We start from the raw sequence: 24,234 nt of genomic DNA on the forward strand, positions 1-24,234 counted from the left end.
GTTTAATAATACCTTTGCTCCTGCTGTTCCCTGGATATAAAATTATTGACTCTTTTTGTTTTCCCAGGAAAAAATCATATTTGTTCTTCAAAAATCAGTTTAGAAGACTTTGATGACTACTTGGACACAAGAATTCAACAGACTCTCCTGTTTGTATCCATAGTTCTCTACCTCCTCACACTCACACAGGCTAAAACACCGGTACTGACATGTCTAGCTACTCTACCAGACTGCGAACTCTTTGGAAAAGTTCATCCAGGAACAGTCGAACCCAAACCTAACACATAGTAAAGCCTTGCAGAATTACATTGGAGTCAGTGCTGCATCAAGTCCTAACTCTGTACCATAAACATAATTCATTATTACAAAGATTTCAATCTTTCAATGAAACATAAGTAATAACATAGGAGCTACAAAATAAATCTACTTTATTACAAAAATAAAATACCTTGCTATGACAAAATTATCTTGATTGCTTAAGAATTTAAGAATGTAAGGAAGAAAACGTTATGTGATCCATCAACAAAGGCATGAAGCATGGAGATTTGGGGAGAGGGAGGGGAAATAGAAAGAGAGGTGCAAATCACTAGGGAGAGAGTTAGGGGTAATTATAAGTACTGACACCAGACAGCCTGAGCTGCCTCCTCACAAAAACTGTCCTGCTTAATCAGAAGCCAAGGAAATATCAAAATGTAAGGAAAATAGAAATGAATAACAATAATGAATGGTACATATTCATCCAGGAGTCTTTGTCCCACCAAGAAATTGTCATTTCTTGTGACAACTGAAACTGCATGTTTCATTTTGGGATCTCAAAAATATTGCAGTCTTAGTCTTGGCTGGTGTGGCTTAGTGGATTGAGTGCCGGCCTGTGAACCAAAGGGTCACCAGTTCAATACCCAGTCTGGGCACATGCCTGGGTTGCGGGCCAGGTCCCCAGTAAGGAGCACGCAAGAGGCAACTAACACATTGATGTTTCTCTCCCCCTCTTCCTTTTTCCCTTCCACTCTCTCTAAAAATAGATAAATGAAATCTTTTTAAAAAAAAGAAAAGAAAGAAAGTATTGCAATGTTAGTGTGCAAATAAATTCCAGTTTAAAAAACAAACCAAAGGATCTCAACACCTACCTCACACCACCACAAATATTAATTCAAGATGGACTACTAAGAAAAATTTATTCATGACACTTGTTAAACATGGTAAGACAGACATTATTCAGGGGGGAATAATAATACAGTGTGGGTTTTTTAATAGGGAAGAGAGATTGGGCTCAACTTTGAATTCAACAAGGACAGGTGGGGATTTGCAGCCAGGGGGCAGAGTGGGAGGGAGTGTCAAGGGATGGAAATTGATTACTAAGAAAAAACATCAAGGCTAAAGCAATTCTTGCTAGACTGACTCAAAGGGAAGAATTCTCGCCCAAGGCAGGCCAGGGTGATGTGAGTGATAAGAGTAGGGAATTAGGAATTTGATTAGATATTAAGGCTGATCAGATCAAGTTTGGAGGCTTTTCACTAAACTGATTGACAAGGATTCTTGCTAAGCCTGGAATGAGTGAGTCAAGTAAGAACCCAGGGGTGGGGCCCAATCAGAAAGAGGACTCAAAGGATCCTTACCGAAGTTTGGTCTAAGGAAGGGTCATCAGGACCATTGAGCTAAACATCAAAGTTAACATTATAAAGCTTCTAGAAGAAATCATAGGAAGATATCTTCATGACCTTGGGTTAGCCATGATTTCTTAGTGAGAGCACAAAAAAGGCACTAAACCTAAAAGAAAATGTCAATGAATTGGATATTATCAAAATTTTAAATTTTGCTCATCAAAAGACAGAAAACAAAGTGTAGAGGCAAGTCACAGAGAATGTTCACATGCAAATTCAAGGTATATTTATATGAAAAATGTATATCCATAACATATGAAGGATTTGTACAAATCAACAATAAAAAGAAACAGCCAATAAAAATATGGACAAAAGTTGAACAACAGTAAAGTAATTTAAACAAATATGGACAAAAGACTTGAACAAGTCTTTCCTTAAAGGAAATATAAAAATAGCCAGTCAGAATATAAAAATATGTTTAACATCATTAGTCATCAGACAAATAAAAAAAAAACACAGTGATATATCATTTTGTACACAGTACAATGGCTAAAATTTATGACTAACAATATCAAATGTCATTCACATCTCTAGTGGAAGGAAAATGGTACAACCTCTTTGGCAAACTGGCAGTTTCTTACAAAGATGAGCATATACCTACTCTGTTACTTGGTAATTCCACTGTAGGTATTTGCTCAATATAAATAAAAGCATATATATACAAAAACACTTGTACAAGAAAGGTCGTAGCAGCTATAGTTATAGAATGACCACGTGGAAGTACCCCACACTCTCATCCATAGGAAAATAGATAAACAAACTGATTTATACAGTGAAATACTTCTCAGTAGTAAAAAAGGAGTGAACTACTGATACAACAACATAGAAGAATCTCAAAAACATTCCTTGGATGAGAAGAAACCTGGTTCAAGAGTATATACGTTATGATTCTACTTATATAAAATTCAAGAACATGAAAAATTATTAATGGTGATAGAAATCAGAACAGTAGTTGTCTGGAGTCAGGGGAGGTCAGTGAGAATTTACTAGAAGAGTGCATGAGTGAAATTTCTGGAATGGAAGTTGGGAGATGGTTACATGAATGTATAAATTGTACCCATAATATATATGCATTTTTCTATATGCAAATTTTTCCTTTACTTTTAAAAATATAAAAAAATAGTGACATAAAAAAGAAATGAAAAATTTAAAATTTAAGTCTATGTAATGTGACGATTTTTTAATGTAATAATAGAAGCAACCATTTAGGCATAAATTGTGTAATTGTCACTACAGAGCTGTGAAGTAAGCGTTGTCCTCGGGTTTCCTTATCCAAGAAAAAGAGACCTGGGACTCAGAACACACACTGAATTTGCCAAGATCACAGACTAGCCAGAAAGTACACCAAACATAGCTGATATGAACCAAAGTGTGCACAAGGCTGACATCCGTGCCTTTTACTTTTTATCACACTGATTATGAGTTTCCCCAAAGTCTTCTGTGCTAGAACTGAGAAATCAAAAACATATTTGAATTTCAATATTAAAGTCATCATAATTTTATGTTGGGAACCGCCCTGACTGGTATCAGAAGCGGAAACCCCCACCTAGGCTAAGGCTAAGGGAACACTTTTGGAACCGTAAGCCAGCAAGGAGACAAAAGCTTATCTTCCTGGCAGGAATGCTGCTTCTGCTGCTTTATTCATGACTGAACCCCAAAAAGCTTGGTCGGTTAGCCAAAGACAGGTAAGATTCCCCAAGGGGGGAACGACCTAAGACAGGCACGATCACTTTGGGAGGCCCCCCCAAAAGAAGGACTTGGGGGGCTGCAGCAAAAGGGGGTGATGGACCCTCGCTCCTCGGCTTTGACATAGCCTGAGTTCTCAGCGTCTGGGAAAAAAACCTCCTTGTCTCCCAGTTGCCTTAGTTCCCTTGCTCCACCTAAGCCTGAAACAATGACAGGGTGGTGCAGCTCTGTGCTGAAAAGGGCGGATTCCCCGGGTGATCAGGCCTAAGAAAGAACATGTAAATTACTGTGAAACCTTCTTTGTTTAGAATGCTCTCAGTTGAATGAGAGGGGTCCAAGGAGGAAGTTATGTTCCTCAAAGTCTTACAGCTCTTTGACCCTGACTCAAAATAGACCGGCAGAGTTCTTTGTTTTCTATGATTCCTTACTTCCCCCTAATGAGTACTGTACTTTACCTGAATTATTATGCAAAATGAGCCCAATAAAAGCAGGTATGGACGGTAAATCAGAGTGCTCCCCACTGGGGGGGGTGGCCATTTCGTCCCTACTTCCCCACAGGAACTAGTTTGTCTCTGTGCATGTGTGTTTTTTCTCGCGTGTGTTTCGGTGAGCCATCCACAGCATTCCGTGGTCACTGCTGGCTGGGGACCCACGCAACAATTTTAGGGTCCCATTTTAGTAACCCACTTTTAAATTTGAGTGCAATGAGATCTCAAGGGTAAAAAATAAACCAAAGGCTACATGTAGTATGTGTCTAAACAAATCATACTAAATGTCTTGACTGACAGAAATAATTGATTTGCTTTGACATAACATTTGGATTTTAAATGAGTGATTTATTTTGTGTGTCATTTGGTTCGTATCACAAGGTACAGTGATCTCTGCAGGGTAGAATTGTAAAAACCCAGAGGCAGTTTATAACCCCCAAATGTCACCTGAGCCAACCTCCCACCTGAGACAGAAAGAAGTGCCTCCCTGAATTCCGGGCAAATAGTGACCTGGTCTCTTTCTGAACATTTCTGGTTGTGGGGACTTCCTGCCGTATGAGTAGCCCATTCCTTCCTTGGGCACCTTCATTCTTTAGAAATGCTTTTCTTTCCTGAATAACATTTGCACTTCAGCCTGTCATGAGGATTAAATGAGTAAACAGTTTAGTATTATACCCAGCACGAAGTAAGAGCCCAGTAAACAGTCACTTCCATCATTGGTTTAAAGAATATATTCCTCGCAGTAGCACACACTTTTGAGTTACAATGAATTTCGTATCATCTCCACCTCTCTATGCTCATTTATGCTGAGGGATCCCAGGGCAAAACTACCCCTATCTGTCCTCAGACTTTCCCTCTCCATTCATAGGACTCAACTAAATTAAAATTAAAAAATTATTTGAAGTGAGAAAATGTATAAAACACACTTCATTATTTACAGTAAAATAAAGAGTGCCTTACACTTTATAAAAGGTTAAATCTTCAAGTAAGTATAATAATAAATAATATTCTTTATCTCACCTTAGCATTCAAACAACTAATGAAAATAACTGAGCAGCCAGTAAAGTGTTTTTGTAATTTTTGTTAATGAAAGTGTACATATATTTTAAATGCAATATTTTAAGATACAATTAATTTTAACTAAGCAACACCACTTTTAAAGGGCAAATTGCTCCAATAACCCCTTTTCAGGATTAGAATGGAGGCGTGACTATATTTGCCAGCATATTGTCATCAGTGAACACTCCCTCTGAGAGACCTCAGGCCTAATGGCTAGAAAAAAAGAATATATAATTATTTCATCTATCTCAACATAGAAAAAGTCATGTGAGTAAAAAATAAATAAAAACAGACAATATTACCCCTATAGTCAGAGCAAACCAAGCCTGGGCTTTGCTCAAACCTGAAGGAAAAACAAATGGCTTTCTTTATCCTAAAATTTTATGCTGAGCTAAGTGTTCTACACAGGAAAAGCTTTTCTTTAGTTATATAATCACTTTTTAAATAGATAATAACTCTAGAAAAATGGAAAATATAAATGGAAAAACAAAGACACTCAATATTCTGCTCTAAACTATATTTACAAGTATGTTTCCCACTATTTCTATGATTTCCTTTTTCTTTTTTTTTTAAGACTTTATTTATTTATTTTTATAGGGAGGAGGAGGGAGGGAGACGAGAGGGAGAGAAACATCAGTCCACTGACCAGGGCAGCTCATGTGCACCTGGACCCAGGACCAAACCTGCCACACAGGAGTGTGCCCTGGCCTGGAACCAACCGGCGACCTTTTGCTTTGCAGGATGCCCACCCCACTGAGCCCACAGGTCAGGGCTATGGTTTCCTTATCCAAACTTAAATTTTAACTACTGCAAAACTGTTTTGGTGTAACGTGTGAAGTAGGAACTTAACTTTATATTTTCTAAATGACTAGCCAATATTCTGAACAGCGTTTAATCACTGAATAATAGTCCATCTCTGCCCTACTGACTTGAAACGTTATCCTCTTAAACTTGCCTTGCCAACCATTGAGATTTTAATGGGATTTGCATTTAAATCATAGAATAAGTTAGGAAATTATTTTTCTTTATGTTTTCACAAAAGTTGCTACATATAGGTTCTGTATTAAGTCCTAGATGTTTTATATTTTTGTTCCTACTCTCATTTGTATTCCCCTTGTATTATTTCCTCTTGTATAGTTTCCCCTTATATTACTTGTATTCATTACTTTTTTGTCATAAATCATTTCTTTTGTTTACTGTGAAACCAGTCACCTTACTGATCTTTACAAGTTATTCCTAGTAGTCTTTATGTTAAATCATTTCTGGTTTTAGGAATATAATCATATTACTTACACAAAATTATTATTTTATTTCTTCTTTTTAAAGAGGTATTTACCTTCGATGTCCATTTGCCTTGAATAAAACTTCCAGAATATAATAAGTAACACTGCTGATACCTTTGTATCGAAGCTGTCTTAGATATGCAATATGGTTCTTGGCTTTATGAGAATGTTTCTAGACTTTTACTCTTAAGCATTGTGCCAACCATTGGTTTGAGATTGATATTTTATTCATGTCTCCATTTATTCTGATTTTTCTAATTTTTTGTAAAATAATCAATAAAATTCACTATATTAATAGAAAAACAATGAGAAAAACCATATGACCATTTCAACCAATATAGACAGGCATTTAAGAAAATTCATCACCTATTCATAATAAAACCTCTTAGCCAACTAAGAATAGAAAGAAGCTTCTTGCAACCTGATAAAGAGCATGTATAAAAAAATCTACAGCTAACATCATACTTAATGACAAAAGACATGATATGTTCTTCTTAAAGTAAAGAACAAGGCAAAGATATTCTAAAGGTATTCAACATTATACTGGAGGTCCCAGCCCTTACAATAAGCCAAAAATAAATAAACAAACAAACAAACAGCATTCATATTGGAAAGAAGTCAAACTATTTGCAGATGACATGGTAATATATGCAGACAACTCTAAAGAATCTTTATATGTGTATATATATACACACACACAAACATACATATACACATACACAAACTCAGCAAGGTCACAGGATAAAAAATCAATGTAAAAAATCAGCTCTGGCTGGTGTGACTCAGTAGACTGAGCTCCAACCTGTGAACCAAAAGGTTCAATTCCCAGTCAAGGCACATGCCTAGGTTACAGGCAATGTCCCTGGTTAAGGGCGTGTGAGAGGCAACCAACTGATGTTTCTCTCGCACATCAATGTATCTCTCCCTCCCTTCCCCTCTCTCTGAAAATAAATAAATTTTAATATTATTTCTGTATGCTAGTAATGGATCTCTATGTCCAACTCAACAAATTAAGAGTGTGTACCATGTACACAGTTCTCAGCTTGGTGCTGTAAGGAAGAAACCCAGAGAGCTTAAGAAGCATACAGTGCTTATAACTAGTAGCAGAGAACAAGACTAGATCACTACACAGAACAAATAGTTTGGGACCCATTAAAGGAATTAAAATAAGTATTTGTAATTGTCAATCACCTCTTCAATTTCTGAGATTATCTTTTCTTTCTTCCAAAATGAGTGGATATTTTAATACTGTTCGATTATGTCAAATATATAATAACAGGTTTTTAATTCTAGAGGACTTTTTAAAAAGAAAAGGAAAAATTATTTTCAGCTAAATAATTAGAAGAGGTTCACAAGGAAGATGGCATCAGACAGATGCATGGTCTATAATCAGGGCCCGGTCAGGAAAAGGGCCAGATCACATGATTCAATAGTGAAAACTTGATACAGAAAATTAATGACAAAAGTGCTAGAAAGACTAAACAGGGTAACTGAGAAAACCCAGGGACAAGCAAAAACTGGGCGAAGCTACCACCCCTAAGCAGGAGACACAGAGAAAAAAGAAGCTTATGGGACCCTAAGTCAAGGGCTGTTCAGCAGAAGGAGAGAGCAAGGCTGCCTGTGGTGATGGACCCACTGTGGGAGAGGCCACCAGAAGCAAAGCATGAGTGGGAGAAACTACTTGCCTTCACGTCTCCTCCACGAGTACCTCCCAGTGTCTGAACCTAAAACAAAGCCAGTGGGCAATGGAGCCTGGGAAACATAGGTTGCAGGGAAGAGCGGACAAGGACCTAAGAGCAAACAAAAAATGAGGGGCATGTGCGGGTAGAATTTTCCAAGTGGAAATGAGCAAGAGAAAAGACCTTTCTTTCTGGGTAAAGGGGAAGTCATGAGAAAAGCCATGGTGGTAGAAGAGGAAGCCTGTCAGGAGAAGAGATTTGTCTGCTGTAACTGGTGGGCACAGAGAAGCCATGGGAGATATGGAACATGAGGATTTTGTCAAAATAGATTCTCATTCTTCATTCCACAGGAAATAATCATTGACGATGTTGAGGCATGAGAATGACATTATCCCAATGTACTCTGGGAAGATTGATCTGGTAGCGGAGTACATGGTAAATTGGATTAGGTGCATTATAAATTCTTGTTGTGGAATCTCCCTTGTCCCTTAATATTACTCATCCATTCTCTTCCTGTAACAAAAGAAGCTGCTCCGAGCCCCATTCCATCAGTCTAAAGCTTCACTTCCAACCCCACCCCCAAGAGACATCCCCTGCTTTATAAACTCTAGCCACATTGGCCCATTCATGGATAAAAACTACTAGAGGAATGAGCCAAGTCTATTTACCAGCCAGAACCTGCAGTACCTAGGGAAGGGGTGTATACAGAGCAGACACATGGAGAATGGCTGCAGAATTGACTTGGTGTCTGGGAAAATAGTCTAAGGCTGTCAGAACACTAAATTACAACCAAACACTGCTTAGTGACAATAGTCCTCCTATCCTTTTCTCCTTACTTCCATTCTCCCCTCCCTCCCACGAAAAATATTTATTCAACACCTACTAGCAGCAGGAAGTATGCTAAGTGCTATAGGTTCAGAGATTAATAAAGTATATGATACATACTTCCAAGGAGTTCATATTATAGTTAATAAAACAGATAATATAGTTAATAGACAAGTAGCATTTTTCAGGTTATCTTTAGGGTCCCAACAGAAAACAAAGGCACACTCAAAATGGGGTAAATTCCATAAGAGGTTTATTTCCAAATGGACTATTTACAAAGGTGTTACTCTAAGGGATGCACAAAGCGTAGTGCAGTAACCTGGGACTAGAAGCAGATAAACAGTTACCACCTCTAAGCTCCAAACACAAGCAGAGGGAATGATTACCAACCCTCTCTGGAAGGAGAGGAGCTGCCCAGAGTAACTGTTCATGAGGCAATGACTTATCACTGAAGCACATAGCCCACACCAGGGAAGGCCGCAGGAAGAACGCCACCAGGACACTCTGCCTTGACCTCACATCTCCCTACCCCCTCCCCAGTCTCCTGCTGGGGCTCTACACTGGATGACCTCAGAGACCATGTGGATGCTTCCATAAAGGGCAGCTCTCCCCTCTAGAATACAGAATGGAGAAGGGATGTGTTACAGATTCAACTGTGTCCTGCAAAAACTAGTATCTTGAAGCCCTAACCCTAATACCTTAGAATGTGACCTTATTTGAAAATTGGGTCTATTTAGAGGTAATCAAGTGAAAATGAGGTCATGGGGATGGACCCTAATCCACTATGATTGATACCCTTATAAAAGGGGGAAATTTGGACACAGAGAGACACATACACAGAGGGGAGATTATGTAAAAATATGCAGAGAGAGCTCCATGGAGATGAAGGATTGGAGTGATATATCTACAGAGCAAGGAATGCTTGTGGCTCCCAGCAGCTGGGAAACCAGCATGGGACAGATTCTTCCCTAGTGCCTTCAGAGGGAGCATGGCCCTACCAACGTCTTGATTTGGTACTTCTGGCTTCTAGAATGGTAACAATAAATTTCTGTTGTTTTAAGCCACCCAATTTGGGTTAGTTTGCTAGGAAGTAATTAGAGGGTAGAAAGGGAGCCAGGGGGGTCAAAAGCTAATATCAAGCACATAGAAGTAGGTCAGTGCCAAGGGAGTTGCTATGGAAGCTAAGAAGAGATGAACCTAATCCTCAGCAGGGGGCTCGAAACAAAGCTTCCTAAAAAGGCAAGGCATAGAGTAGACATCTGCCAAGCATATTACAATGCGGACCAGGATTCCAGATAGAAGCAGTAGCAAGTGAAAAACAAAACATGTGAGAGAGCACAGTGCCTCCAGGTAACCACAGCAGATCAAATCATGGAGTAAATGGCTAGAAAAGAGGTGCAGAAGAAGGCAGGGTTAATTCATGGCATGCCTTGAGTACTCTGTTGTCCTAAACAGGATGAGGAGTCACTGAAGGAGTCTCAGGGAGAAAACTCCCAGTTTCTCACCTGGATGAGAATTTCGGGATTGTGAAACAAGTATGCAATAGCCACTGCAGGCAACAGGAGGAATCTGGGGTAGGAATTTGTGGGAGGATTGCAGGGGATCACTGGAACCCCCGCTGATGCAACAACAGTGCATAGGGTGCTGCGATTTTTCGCACTGAGTGCGGTAATTCAGATGGGAAGGAGACACAAAGGCAGCTATCTGGAATAACTCAAGATTGGGATCAGTAGCTGAAGTAGAGCACATGAGGGCAGAGGAGATAAGGAGGTTCCTCTAAATGACACATCACTTGTCTTAGGCTGAAGGGAGAAGCGAGGGATGCTGGGAAGGGAAAATATATAAGAAAATTGTAAGTCAAGAAGATAAATACCTCAATAAGGTTGTAGAATAGGTCTAGAGGGAAAAGAGAGTACGAGCTAGAGGCACTCGTGGTCAGGAAATGAGATGCTGTATTGAAGGTTATGATCATGGAGGTGAAGCAGCTCTGAGTAAAGGTCTCAAGTGACCACAGCTGAGAAGAAAAAGAGGAAGGTCTCAGGAGATGTAAAGACAAGAACCTGTGAAGCTGGGCACTCTCATGTCTCAGATGCATCATCTTTCATAGCCATGAAGGCCGCTCAGAATCAGAGTGGGACTCAGTAGGGAACAGACATCTATACAGTAGGTGCCAAATTATTTGAGGAACGTGGAGTTGCAACAAGGAGGTCAGTAGATTCCCCAGGCAAAGATTAGAAAGACAAGTTTTAGTGGAAAAAAACAAGGGTGTGGTGAAGGTTTAGAAGTGGCATTTGGGAGACAGGAAAATGTCAGTCTAAGCAGATCAATGGTTTCTAGTCTGTGTATCATCAGAATTTGTCCAGATTTTAAACAGTTCCTCAGACTTAAAGGGAAACATTTCTGATCATTTCTGCGAAAATGTCTCTGAGAAGTGCTAATGACTCCTTCACACCCTTCACACCCTGCATCAGTCAACCTCTTTCAGCCTCTATACTTTCTGACCACAGGGAGAGGGGGAGAGAGAGAGAGAGAGAAATGTTTATTGAGGGCCTGCCACAGCTCAGGCATTATGTTAGTTTAGCACATTTAATTATGTTCTCCATTTCACAGGAGAGGACAGGAAGCTCAGAGAGGTTAAATGATTTGCTCCAGGTCCTGCAACTGTTCTTGCAGAGCTGGGATGTAAAAATGGGCTGCAAAGCCCGAGCTCCTTCCATGCAGCTCAGAAAAGGCATGATATGGGAGTTCAGTCACCCAGTGCCCTAAGCGACACTTGTCTGTCCCTGTTTCATTCTTATCAGTGTGGTCTTCTCTATGAAAATATGTCTGTTCAATTCAGCCAGTTATTTACAATGCAGTGACATAAATCCAGAAAGCATGTCTAAAAATATTGACTAAGTAAAGGGGTATAGCCTTGGGGGTTTTAACTTTCAAAGATATCCTTTAGGATCTCTAAGCCACTCCAAAATAATACACTTTTTTTAAAAAAGTAGACTTAGTAAATAAATGTATTTTTGAAATAAGTTCCTAGCCCCCACTTTTCACCAGAGGGCTACTCCTAAGCCCCAACTATGTAGAAATTTTGAATCCACTACCAGCCTTAGAGAAAATACCAGAAAGAATTTTTCCATAATTTCACTAGACTGCACTCCTTAAAGAAAGGAACAGTTTTTGTTTTGTGCCTCATTCATATTTCCTTAGCATTTAGAACTGTGCTTAGAACCTAGCAAGTGCCCAGTGATGTTTGCAGGAAGAATGAATGAGTGAATGAATGAATGAATGAATGAGTAAATGAATGAATGAAGACTGGACAGAGAAGGGGTGAAAGTGATGAGGGAAGGAACACCACTCATTTTTGCTTTGCTTCTACTCCAAACTCTTTATGAAAGTCTTCTGTCCCATCTCCTCTGCTTGTCACTTTCTCCAAACTCATAAGATCCTGGTGCAGCGAGTCAGGATTATAATGACACTCAAATCTGATGATCCCGTGGCCACTACAAAGGTGGCAAGGTTGTGGTTCTCCCTTTTTTTTAATTTTAATTGTTTTTACAGTACAATTTTCTGTCTTTTACTCCCATCCCAACCCACCCACCCAGGCCTCCCTTCCTCCCTCCCATTTCCACCCGCCCCTAGTTTTTATCCATGTGTCCTTTATACTTATTCCTGTAAACCCTTCCCCTTTTTCCCTGAAATTCCCCTGAAATTCCCTCTCCTCTCCCCTCTGAACTCTGTCAGTCTGTTCTCTATTTCAGTGTCTTTGGTTATATTTCTCTTGTTTCTTTGTTTTGTTGTTTAGGTTCCTGTTAAAGGTGAGATCAATGAATGGTATTTGTCTTTCACCGCCTGGTTTATTTCACTTAGCATAATGCTTTCCAGTTGTGTCCATGCTGCTGCAAAAGGTAGGAGCTCCCTCTTTCTTTCTGCTGCATAGAATTCCATTGTGTAAATATACCATAGTTTTTTGATCCATTCATTTACTGATGGGCATCTAGGTTGCTTCCAACACTTGGCTATTGTAAATTGTGCTGCTATGAACATTGGGGTGCATAGGTTCTTTTGGACTGGTGTTTCAGGGTTCTTAGGATATAATCCTAGCAGTGGAATTGCTGGGTCAAAAGGCAGATCCATTTTTAGTTTTCTGAGAAAATTTCATAGTATTTTCCATAGTAGTTGTACCAGTCTCCAATCCCACCAACAGTGCACTAGGGTCCCCTTCTCTCCACAACCTCTCCAACATTTGTTGTTTGTTGCTTTGTTTTTGATGGCCATTCTGACTGGTGTGAAGTGGTATCTCATTGTGGTTTTAATTTGCATCTCTCTGATAGTTAGCAATATTGAGCATCTTTTCATGTGTCTCTGGATCCTCTGTATGTTCTCCTTGGAGAAGTGTCTGTTCAAGTCCTTTGCCCATTTTTTAATTGGGTTGCTTGTCTTCTTAGAGTGGAGTCATATAAGTTCTTTATATATTTTGGAGATTAAACCCTTGTCTGAGGTATCATTGGCAAATATGTTTTCCCATACAGTTGGTTCTCTTTTTATTTTAATACTGTTTTCTTTAGCTGTGCAGAAGCTGTTTATTTTGATGAGATCCCATTTGTTTATTCTTTCCTTTTTTTTCCTTGCTGTGGGGGACGTATCAGTAAAAATGTTGCTGCATGAATATCTGAGATTTTCCTGCCTATGTTTTCCTCTAGGACTTTAATGGTGACATGGCTTATATTTAAGTATTTTATCCACCTTGAATTTATTTTTGTGTATGGTGTAAGTTGGTGCTTGAGTTTCATTTTTTTGTACATAGCTGTCCAGTTTTCGCAACACCATTTGTTGAAGAGACTGTTTTTACTCCATTTTATGTTGCTGCCCCCTCTGTCAAATATTACTTGACTGTAGAGACTTGGGTTTCTTTCTGGGTTCTGGGTTCTGTTCCATTGATCTATGTGTCTGTTCTTGGGCCAGTACCAGACTATTTAGATTATAGTGGCCTTGTAGTATAGTTTGATATTGGGTATTGTGATCCCTCCTACTTTGTTCTTCTTTCTCAAAATTGCAGCAGCTATTTGGGGTCGTTTATGATTCCATATACATTTTTGAAGTGTTTGTTCTATGTCTGTGAAATATGCCCTTGGTACTTTAGTAGGTATTGCATTGAATCTGTAAATTGCTTTGGGTAGTATGGACATTTTGATGATGTTAATTCTTCCAATCCATGAACATGCTATATGTTTCCATTTATTTGTGTCTTCCTTGATTTCTTTCTTCAGTGTTGTGTAGTTTTCTGTATACAGGTCTTTTACTTTTTTGGTTAGATTTATTCCTAGGTATTTTATTTTTCTTTTTGCTATATCAAATGGGATTTTTTTCCTGATTTCTGCTTCTGCTGTTTCATTATTGGTATACAAAAATGCCTTTGATTTCTGGATATTGACTTTGTATCCCACTGTTTTGCCACATTTGTTTATTAGGTCAAGCAGTTTTTTGTCAGAGTCTATAGGATTTTCTACATACTCTATCATGTCATCTGCAAACAATGACAGTTTTGTTTCCTCCTTTCTGATTTGGATGCCTTTTATTTCCTTTTCTTGTCTGATAGCTGTAGCTAAAACTTCCAATACTATATGGAATAAAAGTGGTGAAAGTGGACAACCTTGTCTTGTTCCTGATCTTAGTGGAAAAGATTTTAGTTTTTGCCCATTGAGTATGATGTTGGCTGTAGGTCTCTCATATATGGCCTTTATTATGTTGAGGAATGTTCCCTCTATTCCCTTTTGCTGAGTGTTTTTATCAAGAATGGGTGCTGTACCTTATCAAATGCCTTTTCCACTTCTATTGATATGACCATGTGATTTTTGTCTTTGCTTGTGTTGATGTGAGGTATTACATTTACTGATTTGCAAATATTGAACCATCCTTGCATCCCTAGGATGAATCCCACTTGGTCATGGTGTATGATCTTTTCAATGTATAGTTGGATGTGGTTGCCAATGTTTTGTTGAGGATTGGATCTCCCTTCTTGATTAATCAATAGTAAGTTCTGAACCACCAAAGCTCCAAAGCTCCAGCAATTTTTTTCCACTGCATCCTTCCTCTGTCCTAGTAGTGCCACATATTTTATAGAAATTAGTAATATATAGCCTGGCCATGTAGCTCAGTTGGTTAGAGCTTCATCCTGATACACCAGGGGTGTGGGTTTGATCCCCTGTCAGGGCACATACAAGAATCAACCAATAAATGCATAAATAAGTGGAACAACAAATAAGTGTTTTCCTCTCTTTCTGAAGTCAATAAATACATTTAAAAAAAGAAATTAGTGATATATATACAACACCAAATTCAGCACCCTGCACTTTTGAGGGAGAGTTGGACCCCCTCCTACTTATGCCCATTTTCTACCATAGAGTTCAACTTTCACTTCTATACAAAAATGTTCCAATTCCACACGCCCATTCCTTAGCTCTGTACTACATTTCCTTCATTGACTCATTCCAAATATTTTGAAAACCTCAAATTGGCCAGCTCCTGTCATATAATTGCTGAATCATCCCCTTCAGAGCCCTGTGTCCAAGTGCCTGGAAATGAACTTTCACTGCTTTCCCTCTCAAACCAGCTCTCCTTCCTGACTTTCCTGTTTCTGTTTACAGAACCACCATGCTTTCACTCACTTAAATTCACTTAGAACTTGGAGTCATTTGTCTTTGCCTCTTTCCTTCCCACTCGCTCTATCAAGTCCTGCACATTCCATTTCTCAGTTGCTCTTGTAAACCCCATCTTTTCATCCTGCTTATCACTGGGATTTGTCAGGTGCTTGTTACCTCTTGTCTTTGACTAAGTTTTTAAGCTGGCTTATTTTTCCCCCGTGAACTACTTGTGGATAAATTTGAAGACTGAATGTAGGGATCCCCTGTGTAAGGCTGAGAGCCTTAGATTATAACGTATCATCTTTAAACAAGGAGAGCTACATAGTATGCAGCTCAGAGCACCCACGCCACTTAATTTAAATTATTTGAAGATGGCCAAAGACAATTCAGCATGTACAAGGAAGGATACTTGTACATTGGTGCTTTCTGGAGTGGAATTCTGTGTGAATGTCGCAAAAGATGGCTATAAATTATGTTTTTGTTATTTATACATTATTTGCTTGATGTTAATAAGTAAAACATGTATCCTCTTAAAATACATGATGGTCTACTGCAAAATTTTTTTAAAAAGGTGTTCTAATCTGCTGAAGAAAGTGCAGTGTAATGCAGGCCTCGTAAAAAGTACAGAACAATGTGCACTAAACTGTAATCAATAGTTACCTCTGGAGAGTAGATCTCCATATTGTTTGGATTTTATACAATATAAGATTAATAAAAGGATGAATATGAAAATACTTTCTCAAAAGATTATTTACCAAATTATAGAAATGTTCATGATATAATTAATGTTGAGCACTTAGATGATAAAAAAGCAGATTGTTAAGCAACATTTAATAGTATCACCTCATTTTATTAAAAATTGTGTAAAATTTTTACATAAAAAGATAAGCACTTTAATGTTAAATATGCTAAGATTTTAGTGGTGGCATAAGGATTTTTGCTTTCTTCTCTGTGTTCTGTCTTTTCTCCTAATCTGTTTTTTAATAAGGAAAAAAGGTGACACTTTTACATGGGATTTTGTTTAGCAGCAAAAATAATTTGTGTCAGCACTTTTAAGCTTTAAAATAGAGTTTTCCAGTCATTTCCCAATCTCAGTAGTTAATTGCAGAGCTTAGATTGTCTCTTAACATTTAACAATGCTCCCAGAGTTGTGCAACTCCCACCACAGGCTTCGCTGGCTGTGCAACGAAGAGGTAGCCAGTGCCTGGAAATAGCTGTGTTCTGCTTGGCAAAGACTTGGGCTCCAGCCTCAGCATTTCACCGAATTGCCAGTGAGACCTTACCAGAGATCTTTCTGACGCTCAGTTTCCTCTTTGTAAAGTAGAGATGGTAATACATTCCCTGCCTACTTTAATGATTCTCTATGTGGACCCAGTGAAAAAATGTATGTAAAGCAATACTGCAGGCCGTGAAGAGTTATACAAAAGCAGGTGGATGATATTATTACATAATCTCCAAGCTCATAGAGACACAACCATCAACTTTCTTATGGAGCTAAAATGATTACAATAATCTTTCTTTAATTTTCCCTGCCCCCTTGAACTATAACTTTAAGAAGTCAAATTTGTCAAGGCAACTCTTTATCAATGACCTTTATAGGACCATATGCAAGCTGTAATTCCTGTGAAACTGAAAACAGAGCTGATGCAACACTACTGCTATGCATGCCCATAGCAAACACAGGACCTGTCGGGCTTGTTATGTCAATTATTATAAACTCTTGGAGAAAACACAGTACTCTCTCAGGAAGAAACTATTTCACCACTGTGTTGTATTATCATTATCATTATCACCACCTTCACACTCCACGGAAAATTTACAAAGTAGCCATCACAAAATAAAATCTCAGTTAATCAAAATCCAATTAACAACACCATCAAATAACCAAATACATTTTCTAGTACTATTTTTTAAGCTAAAACATTTACAAGAAAGCTCAATGAAATAAGAGTGGTTTAAATGCCAGAACATATAAGCATCAAAAAAGCAAAATATCTGTTTTGTTCACGACTACATTCCCAGTGACCAGAGCTAGAAATGTTTCTCAAATAAATTTAAAGAGTTGATTATAACTGTAAAATCATACACATGATGACCCTGGAGCATCACAAGAGCCTACATCATGAAAAAAAAAGTATTTTTTTAAATCAGGGTGTTATAGTAATCAAGGATAAGAAAAAGACTTTCACAATGGTTTGAAGGCCTTAATGTGTTACCATTCCCACTTTCTCCATTGAGTCAGAAAGTATCCAGAATTCTAAAACTCGACCCTAACATTTAATGAATTCTGATTAACTGAAGATTTCCTCACCTTTTATGTCAGGTTACCTTATCCTGTCTGTTTCATTAATTTCTCAGGGAATGTATGTTGATGAGAGGTGTTTTTGGAAAGTCAAACTTAGGGTTCCATCTTCCATAAAACCTACTGTGACTTCATCATACATACGGACTATATATTTTTTAAGATTTTTAATTTATTTTTAGAGAGAGGAAGGGAAGGAGACAGAGAGGGAGAGAAACACCATTGTGTGAGAGAGAAACTCACACTACCCCAACGGGGGACCTGGCCTGCAACCCAGGTGTGTGTCCTGACTGGGAAATGAACCAGCGACTTTGCACAGGCCAGTGCTCAATCCACTGAGCCACACCAGCCAGTGCTGTATTGACTATGTTTTTAAGCAATTCCTTTGGCCTAAGCATTAACTTCCTTTTACTACATCTCTGTTTGTGTGTGAATGTCCCACTTTCCCAGTATTCTCTAAGATTCTTAAGGGCAGAGAACTTTCTTTTTCTTTTTATATCCTCTGGGACAAAGCAAATACAAACTATTGATGGGAATAATAAAGGTGAGTAAATACATAAAAAGCCAGGTAAATTCTAAGAACCCAGCACTTGAGATTCATAAGACTCTAATTACAGAGATTTTGTTAGTCACAAGGAGTATTTGAAATTCAGGATAACTTTTTTCTTGCTTTTCTTACAAATTAATACCTTATGTTCAAAAGGAACACATTGAAAGTCTGATATTTTTACTTGCAAACAATTTTCAGATAACATAATCCAATTTGCACTTAATTCACATTTTTGCTTCTCGATGTTTGTTGAGCAAGGGCTATGCAAACAGCAGCACCATGTAGCTTGCTGAGGTGTGAAGGGAAGAAGGAGAAGAGAAAGGATCGAATGTTGATTACGACAAGCTTTGAACCCTAGAGAAGTGAATAAGAGAACCCTGAAAGTAATAAAACTCTAATATGACAATTTCGTGTAACCATTTTTTATGTGACAATTTTGTTCCAACTCTGTAGAGCTCGGAGATTCACAAAAACTTACCAAAGCAGAGAATATGTAACTGGATTTTGAAGGATGAGTAGGAGTTTGCCAGGCCGTAGAGAAAAAGAGCATTCTCAGCAGAGGAAACAGCAAGGGAAAGGGGTAAAGAATGAGGAAAAGAGTTCATATTTCCCATGGCTGCAATTAGGATACCCGGGTGCTTGTGGTTCCCCATCAGCACTCACAAAATACAGAGCATTTATCATCAGTAAATTCACCCATTATAAAATGGGTCATTCTATAATGATCCATTCATACCAGCATCTTTCCCACCAGATGAGAGCAGGTACAAATGGGCTCTGATTTTTATGTGTCTGGCACCTTAAGTGATGCCTGGTTCATAATCAATAGCAGAAAAAATTGTTTGGTTTACTTTTGTTACTTATTTTATTGCACAAGCGCTACCATTAAAAAATAAATATCTGCATTCCATTATTTTAATGACCACATTTAAGTAACTGTTCTTATAGTACAATGTATACATTTATTATTCTCAGTAATAGAATAATTTTGTCAAGTTCCTAAGAAATCATGTGTTTTCAAAGAGATTTTAATAATTTCATGGATTAATTTTGGGAGAATCAATATGCTTAATATATTAAAAAAATTTTTTAAGTCACAGACAAGGGGTGTTTCTTCATTTACTGATGGCTTTTAAAAACCTACTTTGTAAGTTCTTACAATTTTCACTAAATAAGCTATGCACATATCTTATTAACTGTATTCTATGTATTTAATTTTTTATTGTAAATAAGACCTGTTTTTATTTTATTGTTTAGTTATTACTGGTTTATAGGAAAGCTATTAATTCATATATTTATTTTATAGCCTACTATCTTATCAAACTTATTAGTTTTAGTAGTTATAATTTGGGGCCTTGGAGGTAGACAGTTTATTATCCACAGGTAATGATAATTTTATCTCTTTAAAGGGTATGCTTCATTTCTTTTTCTTGTCATATTGACAGCAGTTACAGAACAATGTTCAGTAACAGTTATCAGCACGCCTTGTCTTGTGTCAGTTGCTAGCATTTCTCCAGTTTTTGCCCACTGATTTCGGATAAATTTTCTTTATAATATTAAGGAAGTTTTCTTTTATTACTAATTGCTTATTTTATCAAGAATAGGTGTTGAATTTTACCAGTTACCTGTTAATCAGCTAAAGCCACATGAATTGTTAAAGCTGAGTTGATTTATACTTTGGGACATTTGTACATTTGAGAAGCACTAAGTGTAATTATAAGCATTTGTCCCACACTATAAAGTATCTATATTAGCAAAATCTTGGCACAATGGTTTTCTGTTGATAAGAAAGTATATTATATACCTCCCTTAAGGAGGCATAGAATACTACCAGCTGTGGAAAATGCCATAGCCAAAACTTAAAACATGGCAGCCTGGTTCCCACATGCTCTTACCCAAGGTGAAAGCGCTGGCGTTATGTGGATTTGTTCCTTTGACCTATTCCTGGGGACGCAGGAGGAAATAAAGCAAGGTTGCTGCCTAAGACAGTGCCTGGCATATATTAGGTACTTAATAAATATTTGACAAATAAATTAATAACTAAGAAACATTTAAGGTGCACTGCCTATTTTTGGAGGTAGTTCTTAGACACTTTTCATTTTGCTATAATTTTTATTCAATTTAACTTTTACTTCTTAATTTAAATTTAGATGATCTGTCTGTAGAAAATATTTATTTATCTTTTTAGTTTTTAGCACACATCAACTTCATAGGTTAAAAATTACCTCCATAAAAAACGAGAAAGACCTGCAATGTCTTTTTGCTGTTACCTCCGATTAAAGATCTATTAGACATTTTTTTCTCTCCCCATACTTTTCTTCTTCCATTTCTAATGGGTAGGGTCCTTAATTTAAAATTCACATTAATCTCTAACTTTATATGACTGTGTGGCCAGAGAATATAGCCTGTATATATATATATATTTTTTTTTTGCCTTATTGAGATTATTTTTGTGATGAATATTTTTGTGATCAATAAGCATTCCAAGAGCAGAAGAAAGAGGGTATAGAATTTGATGGTGTTCTGTCTTCAAATACTTCAAAGAAGAAGCAAGCCCATATATGACACTCTATGGGATATAAAGTGCAGTCAGTAACTATTAGGGGTTTTTTTACATTCTGATGCTTCCCACACCCCCATCCTCTTTTGTCAGCCTGCTCGATCTAACAATGACCTGAATGAGTGATACTTATGGGAAGAATAAATGCAGTAGAACAAACAAATTAAGGAATATATAAACAAAAATGGTCAAAATGTAAAAAGTCTATTTAAGATGTGTCTTTATTGATAAGAACATTTTAAAAGCTTGGTTTCATAATGTCTAACTTTCTAATGGAGAAGAAAATCACAAATATTTAAAATCCTGTAATCTTGGCACAAGAAAAATGATAAGGAGTAGTTTTTAAATTTATAAAAACAAAACACGACAGTAATTGATAACAGTTTTTAAAAGTACACACATAAAGTGTGTACACTTACCATGAAGACCTAGAAGAAGGCAAGGTGATTTAAATTCTGGCCCCATTACATTATAGCAATATGTTGGCTTGAGGGAGCCACCTAATCTCTTTAGACCACTTACTCATCTCCAAACGGGGGTGTGCAGGTTATAACAACGCCTACAAAGCACCTGATCCTTAAGAAGTTCTCAGTGAGTTGAGGCTCATATTTTCAGGAGTTAGTTTTATGTTAAGATCGACAAGAATTTGATGGTGTTCTATCTCCAAATACTTCAAAGAAGAAGCAAGCCCGTACAGGACACTTCCTTTCAGGGAAAATCACACCTGCCAAAGTTATTGTTTTTGACTTCTAAAAATGAACTTAAATTTTGCAAAAAACAGGTAGTATTTACCATGTTGTGATATTCAGATTAGCAGAATCATATTGCCATGCCTTTATTTATTGTGACATTAAACTAACATTGTATTTTAGTACAATATTCATCTATCTGTCAAAAATACAGAGGAGTCAATAAAAATACAATCATCAGCTGTAACTGGAAAGCATGTAACATTAAAAATGAGCAAATGCTGATGCTTTAGTAAATCAAAACAAAGATATAAGCATACGTGAAATACTACTGTAATTACTACTGGACTCTTACCTTTGGTTGCTCAAGCAATGCATCTGTGTCTTCTAGAAATGGAAATCAGTGGTGTGTCCAAAATAAACAGGAAGATAGTGCAAATCTTGACATAGTCAAAATCCAGATCTTATTTTTAAATAATAAATATACTGATCTTTTTCCTCTGTTTAAACATGCACAAATAGCTAGTTTTCATACTCATTCCCAGGGAAAGAAACAATTCTGTGGCACAGGCAAGGGAGGATTTTCATGAGTCAGTATTGGATTTACGGATTTATATACGTATGAAAATAACAGGGACCAAAGAACCATTATCCTTTGCTAGAGACAGAGCTTATTAATATGTATGAGAGTTAGAGGTAAAAGGGGGTGTCTCAGAACTACACCTCTTGACAAATTTGAAAGTAAAATTAACCAAAGGTAATATTGCCTGATGAATTTTATTAGCTATACTCCCAATTCACCCAGGGTTACAATCTTGAAAGAACTGTCTAGGTTTTTACAAAGTATAATTAAAATTTTAATATACTGCCATCATATTGAAAACTATGAAAATATAAGTAGAGTGCACTTACTTATCCATTGACCTGTTTATCATGTGGAAGAACTGCATGTTCGAAATATATCTGATGAAGAAATACAAAGGATGAGTCTGAACTTGCCTAACAGAATAGTTCATTCTTTACATGTGCAAAAAATAATCAATAGGCCAGTTGGTTTCTAAAAGTTATTCTAATGACCTAAAAGTAAATTTCCCTAAGAACTTTCAATGCAACAATTGAACATTTACATAACCACAAAACTTTTGCTTATGGCTACATATCAGAATGGCATGAAATAAATACTGTCTCCACTTAGCAAACTGCCTTCATTTCAATCTTTTAGCTCCAAAAACATCTTTTTTTCTCTGGAACTTGCAATATTTGTCCTGCTGAATAATTAGCCAGCTTCAGATAAAAGGCTGCAGGCCCCAGTGGGCTTAGGAAGCTATCGAAAAGAGGACCTACCCCAAGATGCCTAGCAAAGGAAATTAGTAGACTACTGACTGAATTCTTCTGGAAAATGGCCTGTGGATTATAAAATTTTTAAATAACATACTTTCTAATTATAAAATAAAACATGCTTCATAAAATTTTGATAATAAAAAGGGATGAAAAGAAAATAGGAACATATTCTTACCATTCTGGGATAATCGATATTAACATTTTGGTTTATACTCATATATATTTAATAAAATTATTCTAAATTTTAAAAATATTATATTATTAACACTTTTACATTACTAAATGTTTATCTAAAGCATCCTTTTATGGCTGCATAGTATTCTGTCATATTCCACTATTCCGTAATTTATTTATTGGTTTCCCTACTGCTGGACATATTTCTTCTGGTCTAAAGTATTTCAAAATTATTTTCTTATTCTTATCAAATGAAATGTTCATTTCTCATGGTTTGCTTGTTATCTGAAACTTTCTTAAATGATTTAATGAATTAAGTAAAATCACTGGAGCAATGATTCTAATAAAACTTTTTTCCTCTTGCCAAGTTAACTCCTGGCTGACATCACAAAACTTCATAGAACTTATTATGAACCAGTTCCTCCCCCAGTGAGCCACCCATGCACACACACACACACACACACACACACACACACACACAATTCTTTACCTCTTTGGAATGACTCATCGCAAATGCACTTTCCTTCATGCACTTTTTTCCCATGCCAAAACTATAATTAAGGATGAACTGAATATTATAATTATTGGGATAATGCTTATTAGCTGTATAGTCTTGAGAAAATGACTTAATTTTCTCAATTTCCTTATCTGTAAAGTGGAAAAATAATACTTACCTCATTAGGTTTTTGTGAGGACAAATGGAGGGAAAGTTATAACATATCGCACACTGTTGGTGTATAAAAGGACACTTGATACACACGCTCTCTTTTCCTCTCTTCCTTCCCTGTCCTCTAAGCTCTTGGACTGCCCCTACACTGAGCTTTGTAGTATATCGTTTAGGCTTCACCAGTATGTTGCAGTGAGTCTTTTGATAGGCAGGTACAGGTGGCTATTAAATAGCTAACTTATGTTAAGTTACAGAGCCATTATTTATACCTCATTTCTCAATAATTTATTATATAATTCTAGCAAAGTGTGATCAAATAAAATAGTAATTTATTTCAGTTTTTAATGGAAATCTGTTTTATGCATGAAAATTGCTTAACAATGAGAAATAATAATCCTTCAGCAAGGCATGGAATTAGTTCAAATGTTTGTTCATCTATTCAACATGTAATTCCTGAGCACCACAGTGTGCTAGGCACTGTTCTGAGGTCTAGAAGCACACACGAGCCTTTTAATTAGAGACTGTACAGAGGAGGAAAATGGGTTAAAGAACTGATGCTTACAATACAGTGTTATCAAGAGCTGAGGAAGCACTTGCAAGGAGCCCTGAGTCTGGGAGGAAAGGAGCTGGACTAG

The 24,234-nt window shown here is 37.2% G+C and overlaps 1 protein-coding gene across 1 annotated transcript in view; it reads right to left on the reverse strand.

The window, feature by feature from the left end:
- CNGA1 (cyclic nucleotide gated channel subunit alpha 1) overlaps nucleotides 1-21,991 on the reverse strand; it is a 35,387-nt gene extending 13,396 nt beyond the window's left edge. Inside the window, exon 1 of the mRNA XM_045834683.1 lies at nucleotides 21,773-21,991. The gene's annotated coding sequence lies outside the window, so the exon portion shown is untranslated. The remainder of the gene's footprint in view (nucleotides 1-21,772) is intronic.
- Between the last annotated feature and the right edge of the window lie 2,243 nt (nucleotides 21,992-24,234).

This window comes from Phyllostomus hastatus, unplaced genomic scaffold, assembly GCF_019186645.2.
Source record: "Phyllostomus hastatus isolate PE091 unplaced genomic scaffold, TTU_PhHast_1.1 phas_contig_196, whole genome shotgun sequence".
NCBI classification, from domain to species: domain Eukaryota; kingdom Metazoa; phylum Chordata; class Mammalia; order Chiroptera; family Phyllostomidae; genus Phyllostomus; species Phyllostomus hastatus.